The sequence below is a fragment of the Mercurialis annua genome, linkage group LG3 (assembly GCF_937616625.2).
Source record: "Mercurialis annua linkage group LG3, ddMerAnnu1.2, whole genome shotgun sequence".
Classification (NCBI taxonomy): Eukaryota; Viridiplantae; Streptophyta; class Magnoliopsida; order Malpighiales; family Euphorbiaceae; genus Mercurialis; species Mercurialis annua.
In genome coordinates, this window is record NC_065572.1 from 8015961 (window position 1) to 8032918 (window position 16958).

A 16958-nucleotide genomic window follows, 5' to 3' on the forward strand; every position below is an offset into this window, starting at 1 on the left:
TTTATAACTCTGATTTTATGGTTGGGTCGGGTTAGACTTGGGTCGCCCGACATGTGGAATTAGCTTGGTAGTTTTAAGAAACTCGGCTACCCCACTATTTGAGGAATTGATTTTATTTATCAATTAGATATTATTTTAATAATATTTTCGGATTGTATTTAAGTGCGAACTCAATAGTCTTGAATTAATTACGGCATTATAATTTAGTTGAGAATTGTGTTTCTCTGTGATTTATCTGGTTATTTAATTGTGCTAGTCGCACGTGGTGTCTAGTGATCTTAGAGTTAGGGGTCAACGGATTTTAACCTATTTATTATTTTAGACCCGTCGACTGCTCGCGCTCCGGAGTCGAACCAGGGTTAGCTGTTTGCCAAGATCACGTGGATAAGCAAGCAGTGAGTTTGTAGTGCTATTTACCGCTTTATTAAGTACCGCAATTTATTTTAATATTATAAATGTTTGCGAACTGTTTTTTACGGATTATGGAACTGGATTGAAACGAGCTACTCGATAGGCTTGTATCGAGACTGTGTGCACCGGTAAGTACTCTGGGAAACGGCAGACTAAAGTCTTGCTCACGCTGGTATATTTATTTGACGAGGATTTGTTCCCGTCCACTCTGGGTTATCGGTATGCTATGTCATACTTACGCTGGGATCATTTCAATACTGTTTTTCCATAATCATATTATATTAGTATAAAAATGTTTTGATTTAAGGGTTTTAAACTTAATAAATGTAAATAGTATTGCGAACTCATCTCAGTATATCTGACCCCGTTGTTTTCCCAAAATTTTCCAGGTTTATGATTTGAAAGCTGGTCCACTCCGATTCTTTTGATTTCTCGGAGGTTTTTATGTTATTAAACTAGTTTCTATTTTTCGAACTCTTAGATCGCAGTAGAACTAGTTTATTTATTTCATTGGATTATTATACTTTGGGATTATCGATTTGCTCGATTATTTATTGGCATGTTCACTCCGGATTATTTATTTTATATATAAGGCATGCTGTTAAACTTTTCAGATATTTAAGTTATTTATATTGTTTATTGTTTTTTTTCCGCAAGGCTTGCTACGGGTTTTGGTACGACCATACCCATACCCTAGCGCCGGTCATGATCCACGAAATTGGGTCGTGACAAAGTTGGTATCAGAGCTTTAGTTTCGAACTAAGGCCAAATTTTTGCATGTTACGTGTTTATTGCTTTAAGGCATGTTAAGTGTTAAAGTTATGTCATAGGTTCTACTGCGGAATTAGGATTCAAGTTTTGTCTTTTGAAACGTCATCTTTTGTTTTCAAAACTTCTACCTTCACCTTTAGGGATGTTTGAGTCGGTCTTATGTGTTACTAATGTTTTACTTTGCGAAATTTTTGCTTTACTCTGGAATGTTTGTGTTATTACTCTGGATAAATTGTTAATTTTTGAGCTGTTTAATTATACTCTGGGTGTTGCCAAGTGGGCATTATTTGAGAAGTGTTTGTTTCATTCTTAGGAATGAATACTCGTAGGCGTGCTGCAGCTGAGGCTGAAGCTGATGACGCTATGTCAATTGAGGTCGACCAACATGAACCAGAGGTTCAAGTTGGCAGAGGACGTGCAGGTGGAGTTTCGGCCGGTAGAGGCCGAGCTGGCAGAGGTCGGGGTGGCAGAGGTCAGGCTGCTGGAGGTAGAGGTAGGGGACGTGGTGGTGCAGGCGTCCAGGCACCAGGTGTACCACAAGCTCCTATTGACCCATTTGACTTTACGACGTTTCTGGCGGGGATCACTGCACTCCAGAATAATCAAGTGCAACTGCAGGCGGGACAGATCGCTATGCAGAACCAGTATGCTATGCTGGGACAGATCGTGCAGCAACAGGCACCACAGGCTGGTGGTGTTGCGGTTGGTGGTGTTGGAACCACTGATAGGGAGCTGGTATTGGCTTACATGAGGCTGAAGCCAACGGAGTTTGACGGTTCCGGAGACGCGTTGGATTTTTTCGAGGAGGTTGAGCAGAATGCTCGGCGACTACAGGCTACAGAGCGTCAGTGTAATGCCCCGCATTTTTGGAGAAATGTTTAATTGGATTAGACATATTATTTTAGCCAAAGGGAGCTAAAATAAGGAAATTTTCGTAAACAAGGCGGAAAATGGCGTTTTGACAAAGGATTAATTTTAATAAAGTTGGACTATATATATGATGAAATTAATTGGAATTAAAATTTTATCTCATATTTGGATATCGAGATAAGCATATTGTTATTTAATGGAAAAATTGGAGAAATTCCCATTAAACAAAATAAATGATTTTTAAAGTGGATATTTAATATCCGCAAATTTTATTATTTGGATTATTATAAGAGAATCCATAAATAATTGGAATATTATTTTAAATATGGGTATAAGAACGACAAATAAATTATACGGTCAAATTATAAAATTTTAAGAAAAAAAGACAATAATTAACATCTTTGGATTACTAGAGGACTCCGTATAATTTAAAGTTGTCGTTAAAGTGGATTTGAACTCGATATAAAAACGACATGGTTAATCAATGAGATTAATTATTGTTATGAATTTTAAGTAAGAATTTAATAAAAGAATGATTAATAAAAGGAGTTTTTGAATTTGGGGTGAGATTGTATTAAAATAGAATTAGCCCATTTGATTAGCAAGCCCACACTACTTTTATTTAGTCTAGACATAAAGGAACAATCCAGGGAGTTCTTCTTCTCATCCTCATCTTCTACACATCATGAATTAAAGAAGAAAGAGAGCTAGAGTGTAGAATTTTGAGTAGCAATTTCAAATAATCACTCTCAAGAAAGATCAATTCATCATTTGCCATCAATTTTGGAGCTTAAATGGAGGTAATTATCTCTTATTCATGGTTGAAACATTGAATTGATAGGTTAAGGTTTATGGCTTAAAGAGAAAAGCTTGGCTTGCATATAATTAAACTCATATCTAGATGGTTAATCTTTAAGTCTAAGGTCAATTAAGCTATGAATTGATGATGGATTTAAGGGTTTAAGTAATCAATTTTGTTAAGAAAAGTTTAAGAACAAAGCTGTAAATTTTTAAGGTTTTCAATAATTGCAAGTTGAGGTGAATAGAGGTCGGGTTTGGCGGAAGTGAACGGTGGCCGGCGAGAGACCGGTCAGGCCGTGGTGGCCTGACCCGTCTGCTCTGTTGAGCAGACCCAAGTCTGCTCAACAAGAGCAGACGTGGTCTGCTCTATAAGAGCAGACCTGTGTCTGCTCTAAAAGAGCAGACCGGCTGCTCTTAAGGAGCAGACCAGCTGGTCTGCTCAATGGGCAGACCAGCCGGTCGCTCCGGATCCGAGTGCCACCGAAATTGTTTTTTTTAGGGTGTTTTTATAAATTAAACCAATCAATTTAGTGTGAAATTAAAAGCTGAAAATGGATTTAGAAAGTTTAATAAATGAGTTTTGAATTAGAAGTAAAATTGAATTATGGCATAGATTAAATTGAAGTTTAAATACTTGAATATAAAGTTTAAGCCGGGTTTAAGTGGATTTAAATGGCTAAAAGCTGATAAAAGGAGGCCGATGCGTTATTAGACGTTGGAGATTAAAGTTGTTGGAGAATTGATAAAATAGTAGTAGTTAGCTAAAATAATGGGTTAGAAGTTAAACTTAGCTACTAATTTGATTGAGGGATTTGTTAAATGGTAAGTCAAATCGGTTAAACAAGTTGTTAAGAAGGCGAGAGTAAAAGAAATGGACTTAGAACTAATTCAAGCTTAAATGCTTGAATATAAACGCGAAATTTTGAAAGTAAAGTAATATATGAATTAAGACGTTAATTTAGTATTTATTTGTATTATAGATCCTACGCATATTTGGGATTGGAGAAATAGAAGATTTGGGGGAAATTAACAACGGGCTAATTTATTTCGCTTTTGAAATTTGGATTAAGCGGTCGAGGTGAGTTCGCGATTTACTTTCGAGTATTATTATTTTTTATTTATAAATAGATACATGTATTTGATTGAATGTTTTAATTTAAACCTATATATTTGTTTATAGAACTCATATTGATATTAATAGAGCTTTATTAAAACATTTTAAATAATAAGTTTATGACTTTTATTAATAGTTTATTTTATGCTATAAACGAATAAAATATATTACATTTTATTAAAGGTCGCATAAATTGAGTTTGAAATATATTGAAAAATGTTTGATACTAGACTTTGATCTTTATTATGGATAATGCGATTTATAGTTGATGATGGCTAGATCGTGAGATCGCCTTTGAAATAGCATCGTTTATTTGAAAAGAGCGTGTATTATTTAGTTAATGCTCTTTATTCTTTTTGGACCTTTAAGCATGTATATTAGTATAGAAAATTTGAGAATTTTATTATAATACTTGTTATTTTGATAGCTTCGCTATATGTATATTATTATACGAGCTTATACATTGTTTGTCCTGTGGAAGTATTATTTAAACCCAATAAGTGATCCGTGGGAAACGAGCTACCTATTGGGCGTCAATAGGCTGTGTGATCACCAGTACTGATACGAGTCGAGTCTAGGCGTCTATAGTCAATGATTTGAAATGATAAATTATGATTATTGATCGATTAATGGAATAAGGAGGATAAAAAGAAATGTGATAGACACAAGGTAACTCGGTCGAACTATCTCGGGACCTGTGTCTAGTGGGTAACTCGGTCGAACTATCTCGGGACCCACAACTTGGGATTAAGTAGTGGCATAAGTAACTCGGTTGAATTATCTCGGGACTATGCCACGTGGTAGCGGGTAACTCGGTCGAACTATCTCGGGACCCGGCCACTCGGACGATATGATTCGAAAAACAATTATCGTTGATTATGTTCTATAGGTTCATAGCATTTGGGTTTAGGGTTTCGAACGGATCCGATATTGGAAACTATTAAATTATATTTTATGTTTATTTATGTTTATCAAATCGTTTACTATCGAAGTATGTTTAATTAATTGTTTATTATCGAGGTATGTTTAATTATAAACTATTTATTGATCATAAAGTAAAGTATATTTTATCGTTAATGCGACCTTATCTTTAAGTATAATACCGTTAGTAAATTGTGAACTCACTCAGCGTTGTCTGACCCCCCAACAGTGTTTTCTTTCAGGATTAACATATGACGATGTGGTCGAGCTTCCATTCGTTGTTCCGGAAGTCTCAGTTATGGGAGGTCTTATTCTTCTTAGAGCTGCAGTAGTCATGATAGTAGACCTAGCTAGTAGCAGACGATTTATGTTTATATTATGACCTGCTAAAATGATGTATTTTGGAAAAATGAATTATCCAGGGATTTAATATATGGTTAATTGGTATTTTATACAGGTGTGGTTATTTAAGTTTACAGGCGTTATATTGCCGATTTTTCGAAAATGGTTTTATTAAGTATTATAACGATTTTGATACGCGAAAATTTTTTTTTAGGTAAATTTAGGCTTGCTACGGGTTTCGGAACCAAAATTCCCATTCCCTAGCGCCGGTCGCGGCCCTCGATTTTGGGTCGTGACAAATGTGGTATCAGAGCAGTTGGTCCAGGATACCACTGCTTTGTGTGAGTCTACCTAGGAAACTACTGCAGCACATAGGATTCGAGTCATGTCTTTTGCATGTTGTCTTCTGTTTTCCATAGTCTCAACCTTCCTATTTAGGATATAAGCCGCGATTATTGTGTGATACTGCGTGCGAATTAAATAATTAGAATTTATACGATTCGGTGACTAGGCTTATGTATGAAGTAGTGTATAGTGTGAGGATGCTATGATAAGCATACGATATAAGCGTTTACGGATGACTGACAGAAAAGCGTAGATTTAAAGAGGCGGAAGAACTTACCAAGTTACAGAGTTAAAGTCTGGAGAACTTACAAAGTTAAAGGTTTATTGTTTAAAGTTAATTGTTTAAACGATTTTAAAAGCATAATTGTGCCTAGACCCGAGATAGAAATGCATTATTGCCACGACATGAATAGAACTGCATCACTACATACACATTAAATGGAAAGAATAATAAATGAATTCATACATTAGTAGGACATGCATCATGCTCATTTGGCATAGACAAGAGGTAAGTTGTGGCAACTCTTTGGGGATGAGAGACGTCATCACCCTAGAGCACAATTATGCTAATCTTTAAAGGATTTAAATGTGATTTTTATAAAGGGTCATTTTCTTTGAATTGTAAGATAATTGAATTATTTTTTTTAGAGATTTGTTTTAAAACGTAAGTATACCTAGACCGAAACTCTGTAACGAAGGTAAAATGCTCGAAGTTAGGTAACAAGCAACTCTAAAAGGCATGACGAACGTGTATTAGAACACAAAATAAAGAATTGTGTTTTGAATATACAACGTTGGTAGTAGTTCAACGAACTATAGTGCGAGTAGAATAGTAAGGCGTATCTGTATAGCAATATATATATGATTAAGTAATGAGTTAAAATTTTCTTATCTGTAAATGAGGTGTTTAGTACATCATGCTATCAGATAATAGATGTATAAAGGAAGATAACCAAACCTATTAAACGAATTGTAAGACCAAAGTTGTAGATTTACAAGACGATCTCTACTAATTAAAGAAGCGAATTTTAAGCGATATCGGAGAATCGCCAAGATTAGTAAAACTAAAGTATCTTTTAATGGAACCGTTGGATCGGTTTGACGTTGGAGTATGACCTTCCTAAGAAGATCATTTAGAAATGAACTGCGGTGATTGTCAAACGAAGAGTTAGGCAACATGTTTATAAAAAGTAGTACTATAAGATTTATATATATATAGAAAGGACCAAGTTATAAGAATATATAGTATATTAAGAGTATTAATGGAAATTCTGTATAGATACGAATACTATGAAGTATTTGGTTAATGAGATTAAGAGACGAGACATGTGTATTATACGGAGAAAGTTAGGAAATTAGAAGTGCTGATTAAGGAATTAAGGAACGTAATTATAAGGTCATGAGAATCCTAATAGAAAAGAATGAAAGTTATACTACGGTAGCTATAAAAGATTGTCGGTGACTCATAAAGGAGAACGTGAACACTGCGTGTGAAAGGTTAGCACATGTTTCATATCGCAGATGGTACCAAATATATTATTTAAGGATTTGTATATTAGGATCAATGAAGAAATTAAAGTAAACTAATGTTTAAAGTATATAACGTATTAAAGACGCATGTAACTGGATAAGAACCTTGTGATAAGGATAAGAAAGGGAATAACTTAATGCAAGAAAGATAGAAAATGGTGTATAATGCATATAGAGATGTCTAGTATAGATCTCTATAAGATTCGATACGAGAGGTCATAAGTGGGTAATTGACATCAAAGAAGAAATATACCCATCTACTATAGAACATCGATAAGGATATCATGTATACACATGTACATGATTGAACGTAAAGAAGGCGGAAGACGTTAAGGAACGTGACGTCGAACTTCGATGAATTTATATATTAAAAGATAAGTGTTGAAACAGGATATGAGAAATGACTCATGACGGAATAATACAAATTATGAATTTTTTTTTTTAGAAACAATGAAGGCGTATGAATAGAAAAGCTACATGAAAGACGCAAAGGTATGCAAACCTAATGGAAAAGATTGAAGTAAGGAAACTTCACAAGTACTGCAGCTATATTGCAGGTTAGCTAAATCCTGTTTTCTAATAAATCTTATTTAAATATGTGCTCGGATCATTGAAGTAAGACGGAAATATGGTATATGAATTGCATAACTTTAAGGAAGGGACAAACCATAAAAATAGATGTAGAAGGTCGTAATAGAAGAAGAGATATGGAGGAGCGAGTAAGCATGTTAGCTGTCAGCGTTAAATTATTAATGAATTTATAATATAAGGTTCAGGCGTCCGCAAAATGGATACAGACACTAAATAAAGATATTTTGATGGATTATTCATTGGCAAGGTGAGGTGAAGGTGAATGTGACTACGAACATTTCATATGGATTTTGGTTATATATCAAGTGGGATAATCCAAAACTTATAACTACGTTTGGACTAGTAGTTACTTTCAATTAAGTTCAAAGAATTCAACTAAAGAAACTACATGTCAAATTAAGAAAAGTTCGGGGTAGGTAGTTTGGACAAACTTTCCGACCTCTAACGCTTGTCAAGGTCAATTTGAATCTAAATGGAAATTGCAGAGAGAGTTGCAGAGAGTGCATTTAAAGAAAGTGATAAACAATTGGACGATTTTAAGTGATTCATTTAATGGTTTAAGTTTACCATTAAATCATCAACATTTTTGGAATACATTAACCTTAATAAAAGTTATTATATCAAATTTTAACAATTAGAGTACCGCGAATTCATTTATGATTGAAGTATTAGTTCGTTCGTGTTAGGAACGCAATTTTACATTGAAATTGGTTAAAGTTAAGGGAGTTTATTGGATTTAGAATGTGAAAGTAAAGAGCGTAACAAGCGTTTAAGATGGTTATTTTGGAGGTAATTTTGGACGTGTTCGTGAAAACTTTTTGTAATTACTCTTAATGCCTTGTGGAAGGAGTATGTCAGAAAGGATAACGACAAGCTCGGATTAATCCTGAAAAATAAGACCTGCCTTAGGCAAGCAGGCAAACATTTACCCTTAAGTAAGCCTATTAATTAAAGGTTAAGCACAATTCTAATGCTAATCTAGGAAAGCCACTTCTGGATCAATTTTCGATCCCAAGAAATGTTATTTTGGACCTAGGACCAAAATAAAAGTTGTTGGTAGTGTAGCATAGAATAAGTTTCAAGTGATAAATTAAAACTTGGATAAATTTTAGATGCTGGTTTTGTGGCCTGAAGCGGGCTAAAAACCTAAAGTTTATAAAATTAAGAAGAAGTGAATTTTAGTTAGTTTGGAAAACTAACTACGTAATACATGGATAACGTAATACAAAATAAGTATAAGTTAGAAAATCGTAGAATAAAATATCCTATGAGATTATGCCTTAAGGGGATGGCGGAAGTAGTGAGCACTACCAATATTAAAATAATTGGATGGTAAGCATTATAAGAAAATTCGAGGACGAATTTTTTTTAAGGGGGGAAGAATGTAATGCCCCGCATTTTTGGAGAAATGTTTAATTGGATTAGACATATTATTTTAGCCAAAGGGAGCTAAAATAAGGAAATTTTCGCAAACAAGGCGGAAAATGGCGTTTTGACAAAGGATTAATTTTAATAAAGTTGGACTATATATATGATGAAATTAATTGGAATTAAAATTTTATCTCGTATTTGGATATCGAGATAAGCATATTGTTATTTAATGGAAAAATTGGAGAAATTCCCATTAAACAAAATAAATGATTTTTAAAGTGGATATTTAATATCCGCAAATTTTATTATTTGGATTATTATAAGAGAATCCATAAATAATTGGAATATTATTTTAAATACGGGTATAAGAACGACAAATAAATTATACGGTCAAATTATAAAATTTTAAGAAAAAAAGACAATAATTAACATCTTTGGATTACTAGAGGACTCCGTATAATTTAAAGTTGTCGTTAAAGTGGATTTGAACTCGATATAAAAACGACATGGTTAATCAATGAGATTAATTATTGTTATGAATTTTAAGTAAGAATTTAATAAAAGAATGATTAATAAAAGGAGTTTTTGAATTTGGGGTGAGATTGTATTAAAATAGAATTAGCCCATTTGATTAGCAAGCCCACACTACTTTTATTTAGTCTAGACATAAAGGAACAATCCAGGGAGTTCTTCTTCTCATCCTCATCTTCTACACATCATGAATTAAAGAAGAAAGAGAGCTAGAGTGTAGAATTTTGAGTAGCAATTTCAAATAATCACTCTCAAGAAAGATCAATTCATCATTTGCCATCAATTTTGGAGCTTAAATGGAGGTAATTATCTCTTATTCATGGTTGAAACATTGAATTGATAGGTTAAGGTTTATGGCTTAAAGAGAAAAGCTTGGCTTGCATATAATTAAACTCATATCTAGATGGTTAATCTTTAAGTCTAAGGTCAATTAAGCTATGAATTGATGATGGATTTAAGGGTTTAAGTAATCAATTTTGTTAAGAAAAGTTTAAGAACAAAGCTGTAAATTTTTAAGGTTTTCAATAATTGCAAGTTGAGGTGAATAGAGGTCGGGTTTGGCGGAAGTGAACGGTGGCCGGCGAGAGACCGGTCAGGCCGTGGTGGCCTGACCCGTCTGCTCTGTTGAGCAGACCCAAGTCTGCTCAACAAGAGCAGACGTGGTCTGCTCTATAAGAGCAGACCTGTGTCTGCTCTAAAAGAGCAGACCTGGTCTGCTCAAAAGAGCAGACCGGCTGCTCTTAAGGAGCAGACCAGCTGGTCTGCTCAATGGGCAGACCAGCCGGTCGCTCCGGATCCGAGTGCCACCGAAATTGTTTTTTTTAGGGTGTTTTTATAAATTAAACCAATCAATTTAGTGTGAAATTAAAAGCTGAAAATGGATTTAGAAAGTTTAATAAATGAGTTTTGAATTAGAAGTAAAATTGAATTATGGCATAGATTAAATTGAAGTTTAAATACTTGAATATAAAGTTTAAGCCGGGTTTAAGTGGATTTAAATGGCTAAAAGCTGATAAAAGGAGGCCGATGCGTTATTAGACGTTGGAGATTAAAGTTGTTGGAGAATTGATAAAATAGTAGTAGTTAGCTAAAATAATGGGTTAGAAGTTAAACTTAGCTACTAATTTGATTGAGGGATTTGTTAAATGGTAAGTCAAATCGGTTAAACAAGTTGTTAAGAAGGCGAGAGTAAAAGAAATGGACTTAGAACTAATTCAAGCTTAAATGCTTGAATATAAACGCGAAATTTTGAAAGTAAAGTAATATATGAATTAAGACGTTAATTTAGTATTTATTTGTATTATAGATCCTACGCATATTTGGGATTGGAGAAATAGAAGATTTGGGGGAAATTAACAACGGGCTAATTTATTTCGCTTTTGAAATTTGGATTAAGCGGTCGAGGTGAGTTCGCGATTTACTTTCGAGTATTATTATTTTTTATTTATAAATAGATACATGTATTTGATTGAATGTTTTAATTTAAACCTATATATTTGTTTATAGAACTCATATTGATATTAATAGAGCTTTATTAAAACATTTTAAATAATAAGTTTATGACTTTTATTAATAGTTTATTTTATGCTATAAACGAATAAAATATATTACATTTTATTAAAGGTCGCATAAATTGAGTTTGAAATATATTGAAAAATGTTTGATACTAGACTTTGATCTTTATTATGGATAATGCGATTTATAGTTGATGATGGCTAGATCGTGAGATCGCCTTTGAAATAGCATCGTTTATTTGAAAAGAGCGTGTATTATTTAGTTAATGCTCTTTATTCTTTTTGGACCTTTAAGCATGTATATTAGTATAGAAAATTTGAGAATTTTATTATAATACTTGTTATTTTGATAGCTTCGCTATATGTATATTATTATACGAGCTTATACATTGTTTGTCCTGTGGAAGTATTATTTAAACCCAATAAGTGATCCGTGGGAAACGAGCTACCTATTGGGCGTCAATAGGCTGTGTGATCACCAGTACTGATACGAGTCGAGTCTAGGCGTCTATAGTCAATGATTTGAAATGATAAATTATGATTATTGATCGATTAATGGAATAAGGAGGATAAAAAGAAATGTGATAGACACAAGGTAACTCGGTCGAACTATCTCGAGACCTGTGTCTAGTGGGTAACTCGGTCGAACTATCTCGGGACCCACAACTTGGGATTAAGTAGTGGCATAAGTAACTCGGTTGAATTATCTCGGGACTATGCCACGTGGTAGCGGGTAACTCGGTCGAACTATCTCGGGACCCGGCCACTCGGACGATATGATTCGAAAAACAATTATCGTTGATTACGTTCTATAGGTTCATAGCATTTGGGTTTAGGGTTTCGAACGGATCCGATATTGGAAACTATTAAATTATATTTTATGTTTATTTATGTTTATCAAATCGTTTACTATCGAAGTATGTTTAATTAATTGTTTATTATCGAGGTATGTTTAATTATAAACTATTTATTGATCATAAAGTAAAGTATATTTTATCGTTAATGCGACCTTATCTTTAAGTATAATACCGTTAGTAAATTGTGAACTCACTCAGCGTTGTCTGACCCCCCAACAGTGTTTTCTTTCAGGATTAACATATGACGATGTGGTCGAGCTTCCATTCGTTGTTCCGGAAGTCTCAGTTATGGGAGGTCTTATTCTTCTTAGAGCTGCAGTAGTCATGATAGTAGACCTAGCTAGTAGCAGACGATTTATGTTTATATTATGACCTGCTAAAATGATGTATTTTGGAAAAATGAATTATCCAGGGATTTAATATATGGTTAATTGGTATTTTATACAGGTGTGGTTATTTAAGTTTACAGGCGTTATATTGCCGATTTTTCGAAAATGGTTTTATTAAGTATTATAACGATTTTGATACGCGAAAATTTTTTTTAGGTAAATTTAGGCTTGCTACGGGTTTCAGAACCAAAATTCCCATTCCCTAGCGCCGGTCGCGGCCCTCGATTTTGGGTCGTGACAGTCAGACCGTCGTTCTGGTAGAGATGTCAATGAAGGGTTCAGCTGGGGACTGGTTTCGAAGCTCTGTTCATGCTGACATGGCTACCATCTCCTGGGCTCAATTTGTGGCGAGATTCAGAGCTTTCTTCTTGCCGTTTTCAGTGACAGAGGGTTTCAGAGACAGACTGCTGGTTCTGAAGAGAGATGACAGATCGGTACACGAGTACACTACTGAGTTCGTGAGACTTAGTCGCTTTTCCCCAGATCTGCAGACTGAACAACAGAGGGTGAACGATAGATACGTGAAGGGTCTGGGTGATGACTTTATTAGTCTTCTGACTGAGACGACCAAGGAATTTTCTGCTGTAGTGGACAGTGCCCGTCGGATGAAGGCAAATTTACTGCACTTTGGGAAAATGACTGAGACGAAGAAGGCGAGTGGTGGGCAGCAGGGTGGTAGCAGCAGCTATCAGCACAAGCCTTCCCAGTACAAGAGTCAGAAAGGAGGTGTTCGAAAAGGGTATCAGCCGTATTCTCACAGTTCGGGTTACAGTGGGAATAGCCGTGGATCTGGTCGCGGTTACAGTGGTACTTCTAGCGTTCCGTTTTGTCAGAACTGCAGGCGCAGACATTCGGGACAGTGCACAGTTGCACCAGGTAGCTGCTATGCTTGTGGCCAGCAGGGTCACTTTGCTAGGGAGTGTCCGTTGTCTGGGCAGCAGATGTCATCGGCTAGTGTTGCTCAGCCGTTCTTTCAGCAGCAGAGGCCCGTTTTCACTCCTTCGGCAGGGTATTCTCAACCTGCCGCTTCGTTTGGTGGCCAGCGGGGCCGTGGTTCAGGAGGGCGTGGTTTTGGTGGCCGTGGGAACGGTGGTAGAGGCTCGGGTAGTTACAGTTCTTCTCAGGCACCGCAGCAGGGACAGGGTCAGGCCAGAGTATTTGCTCTGACTCCTCAGGATGCTCGTGCATCAAACGCCGTGGTGCAAGGTACTATTCCCATTTCATTTGTAGATGCCTTGGTTTTATTTGATGCGGGTGCTACACACTCTTTTGTTTCATCGAGTTTTGCTGCTAAATTGGGTGTGACACCATCTAGGTTGTTAGAGCCTTTATCTGTATCTACGCCTTTGTCTGACTGTGTTGTGGTGGATGTGGTCTATCCTTCTTGTTCTGTGGTTATACATGGTAGAGAGCTTAGTGCTGACTTGATTATGCTTGATGTATTGACTTTTGATGTCATCTTGGGGATGGATTGGCTCTCACGCCATTTTGCATCTATCGATTGTCGAGGGAAGTCGGTATTGTTTGGGATTCCGGGTGATATGCCTTTTTCCTTCCAAGGGGAAAAGACAGAAGCGCCTAAGAATCTAATTTCGGCGATCAAGGCCAAGCGTATGATGGGCAAGGGTTGCCAGGCCTTTTTAGCAGTTGTTCGTGACTTAGAGGGTGACAGTGGTGATGTGCATAGTGTTCCGATAGTGAACGAGTTCACTGATGTGTTTCCAGAAGAGTTGCCTGGATTACCACCCGATCGTGACATCGAGTTCTGTATTGATGTTGCTCCTGGAACAGCTCCTATTTCGATACCGCCGTATCGGATGGCTCCTGCGGAGCTGAAAGAGTTGAAGGAACAGTTACAGGAATTGCTTGATTGTGGTTTTATCAGACCGAGTACTTCTCCGTGGGGTGCTCCGGTGTTGTTTGTCAAGAAGAAGGATGGGTCGTTTCGGCTGTGTATTGACTACAGACAGCTGAACAAGGTTACTATCAAGAACCGGTATCCTCTCCCTCGTATTGATGATTTGTTCGACCAGTTGGAGGGTGCTAAGTGCTTTTCGAAGGTCGATTTGAGATCCGGGTATCATCAACTTCGGATTCGAGACGTCGATGTGCCTAAGACTGCTTTCAGAACGCGGTATGGGCATTTTGAGTTTCTGGTCATGTCCTTTGGGTTGACTAACGCACCAGCAGCGTTTATGGATATGATGAACCGGGTATTCAAGCCGTTTCTGGATCAGTTCGTCATTGTGTTTATTGATGACATACTGATTTACTCTCGGAGTGAGGAGGAGCATGCTTTCCACTTGAGAACGATACTGCAGACTTTGCGAGAGCATCAGCTGTATGCTAAGTTCTCGAAGTGCGAATTCTGGCTGGATCAAGTTACCTTCTTAGGACACGTGGTGTCAAAGGATGGGATCAAGGTTGACCCGACGAAGATTGAGGCGGTTATGGATTGGCAGAGGCCGAGGTCAGTTACCGAGATCAGAAGTTTTCTGGGGTTAGCTGGCTACTATCGTCGGTTCGTGCAGGATTTCTCCAGAATATCTGCACCGATGACTAAACTGACACAGAAAGGTGTTAAGTTTGAGTGGACTGACAAGTGCGAGGCGAGCTTTGAGGAGCTCAAAGAGATTTTGACTACAGCTCCTGTGTTAGCTTTGCCATCTGGCATTGAGGGATTCACTGTGTATTGTGATGCTTCCCGTATCGGTTTGGGTTGCGTTCTGATGCAACATGGTAAGGTGATTGCCTATGCTTCTCGCCAGCTGAAGAAGCATGAGGTGAATTATCCTACTCATGATCTGGAGTTAGCAGCTGTGGTTTTTGCTCTCAAGATTTGGAGGCACTATCTGTACGGTGCGACTTGCGAGATCTTTACTGATCATAAGAGTCTGAAGTACATCTTTGATCAGCGTGAGTTGAATCTGAGGCAGCGAAGATGGTTGGAGTTACTGAAAGACTACGATTGTTCTATTCAGTACCATCCGGGCAAGGCTAATGTGGTAGCCGATGCGTTGAGTCGCAAGTCTTCGGGCAGTTTGGCCCATATTTCTGAGGTTGGGCGGAGGCCCATGATTCGCGAGTGGCATGGTTTGTTAGCTTCGGGGTACAGATTTCAGGTTTCGCAGAGAGGCTATTTGTTGGCACAGTTGCAAGTGCAACCGGTTTTGATTGATAGGATCAAAGCTTCACAAGCTGAGGATCCACAATTGAAACGGATTATGGATGAGATCCATCTGGATGGAAATTCTGAGTTTGTTCTGGCGGACGGAGTTCTCAAGTACGGTTCTCGACTGTGTGTTCTGGACTCGGATGGTTTGAGAGACCAGATTCTGGAAGAAGCGCACAAGTCATCTTACAGTGTTCATCCGGGTTCTACTAAGATGTACCATGATCTCAAGGGTACGTACTGGTGGAGCGGAATGAAAAAGGATGTTGCAGAGTTTGTGTCTAAGTGTTCGACTTGCCAGCAGGTAAAGTTAGAGCATCAGAGACCGTTTGGATATCTGCAACCGCTACCTATTCCAGAGTGGAAATGGGAGCGAATCGCTATGGATTTTGTGGTTGGTTTGCCACGTACCCGACAGGGGTATGATTCGATTTGGGTGATAGTTGACCGTTTGACCAAGTCAGCTCACTTCTTACCGATCAAGGTTACTTACCAGGCTTCAAAGTTGGCACAGTTGTACATCGATCGGATTGTGAGTCTCCATGGTGTACCAGTGTCGATAGTTTCGGACAGAGGTTCAGTTTTCACCTCTCGGTTTTGGAAGGCCATGCAGGAATCTTTGGGTACGAGATTGGATTTCAGTACTGCTTTTCATCCTCAGACTGACGGTCAGTCTGAGAGAACTATTCAGACCTTGGAGGACATGCTCAGGATGTGTGTTCTGGATTTTCAGGGTAGCTGGGATACTCATTTGCCTTTGATTGAGTTTTCCTACAACAACAGTTACCACGCTAGTATCGAGATGGCACCTTACGAGGCCTTGTACGGGCGCAAGAGTCGATCTCCTATCTGTTAGGAGGAGGTTGGCGAGCGCAAGCTCTCGGGAGCAGAGATTATTCAGATTACCTCAGAGAAGGTACCGTTGATCAGGCGGAGATTGGAGACAGCGTTTAGTCGGCATAAGAGTTATGCTGATCCGAAGAGGAAAGACATGGAGTTTCGGGTTGGAGATTTCGTGTTTCTTCGGGTTTCGCCTATGAAGGGCGTTGTGCGTTTTGGTGTTAAGGGGAAGTTAGCACCGAGATATGTTGGTCCGTATGAGATCATTGAGCGTATTGGAGCAGTGGCGTACAAGTTAGCGTTGCCACCAGATATGTCGTTGGTTCACCCAGTGTTTCACATTTCCATGTTGAGGAAGTGTATTTCTGATCCTTCTCACGTGATAGTACCGCAGAGTGTTGAGATTGACCATGAGTTATCTTACGAGGAGCAGCCTGTCGAGATTGTTGATACGCAGGTTCGTAAGTTACGGAACAAGGAGATTCCGATGGTCAAGGTTTTATGGCGGAACCATTCTGTTGAGGAGTGCACGTGGGAGACCGAGTTGGATATGCGGAATCGCTATTCTTTTCTATTTCCTTGAGGTAC

At 37.6% G+C, this 16958-nt stretch overlaps 1 long non-coding RNA gene across 2 annotated transcripts; it reads left to right on the forward strand.

The window, feature by feature from the left end:
- Positions 1–3492: 3492 nt before the first annotated feature.
- LOC126671340 (uncharacterized) lies at positions 3493–12413 on the forward strand. 2 transcript variants are annotated; one of them, XR_008790505.1, is made up of 3 exons: positions 3538–3931; positions 10905–11002; positions 12189–12413. It is a non-coding gene; the product is annotated as an uncharacterized LOC126671340 (long non-coding RNA). The 2 variants fall into 2 exon arrangements; XR_007638975.2 differs by lacking the exons at positions 10905–11002; positions 12189–12413 and adding an exon at positions 5118–5342 and having other exon boundaries at positions 3493–3931.
- The last annotated feature ends 4545 nt before the right edge of the window (positions 12414–16958 follow it).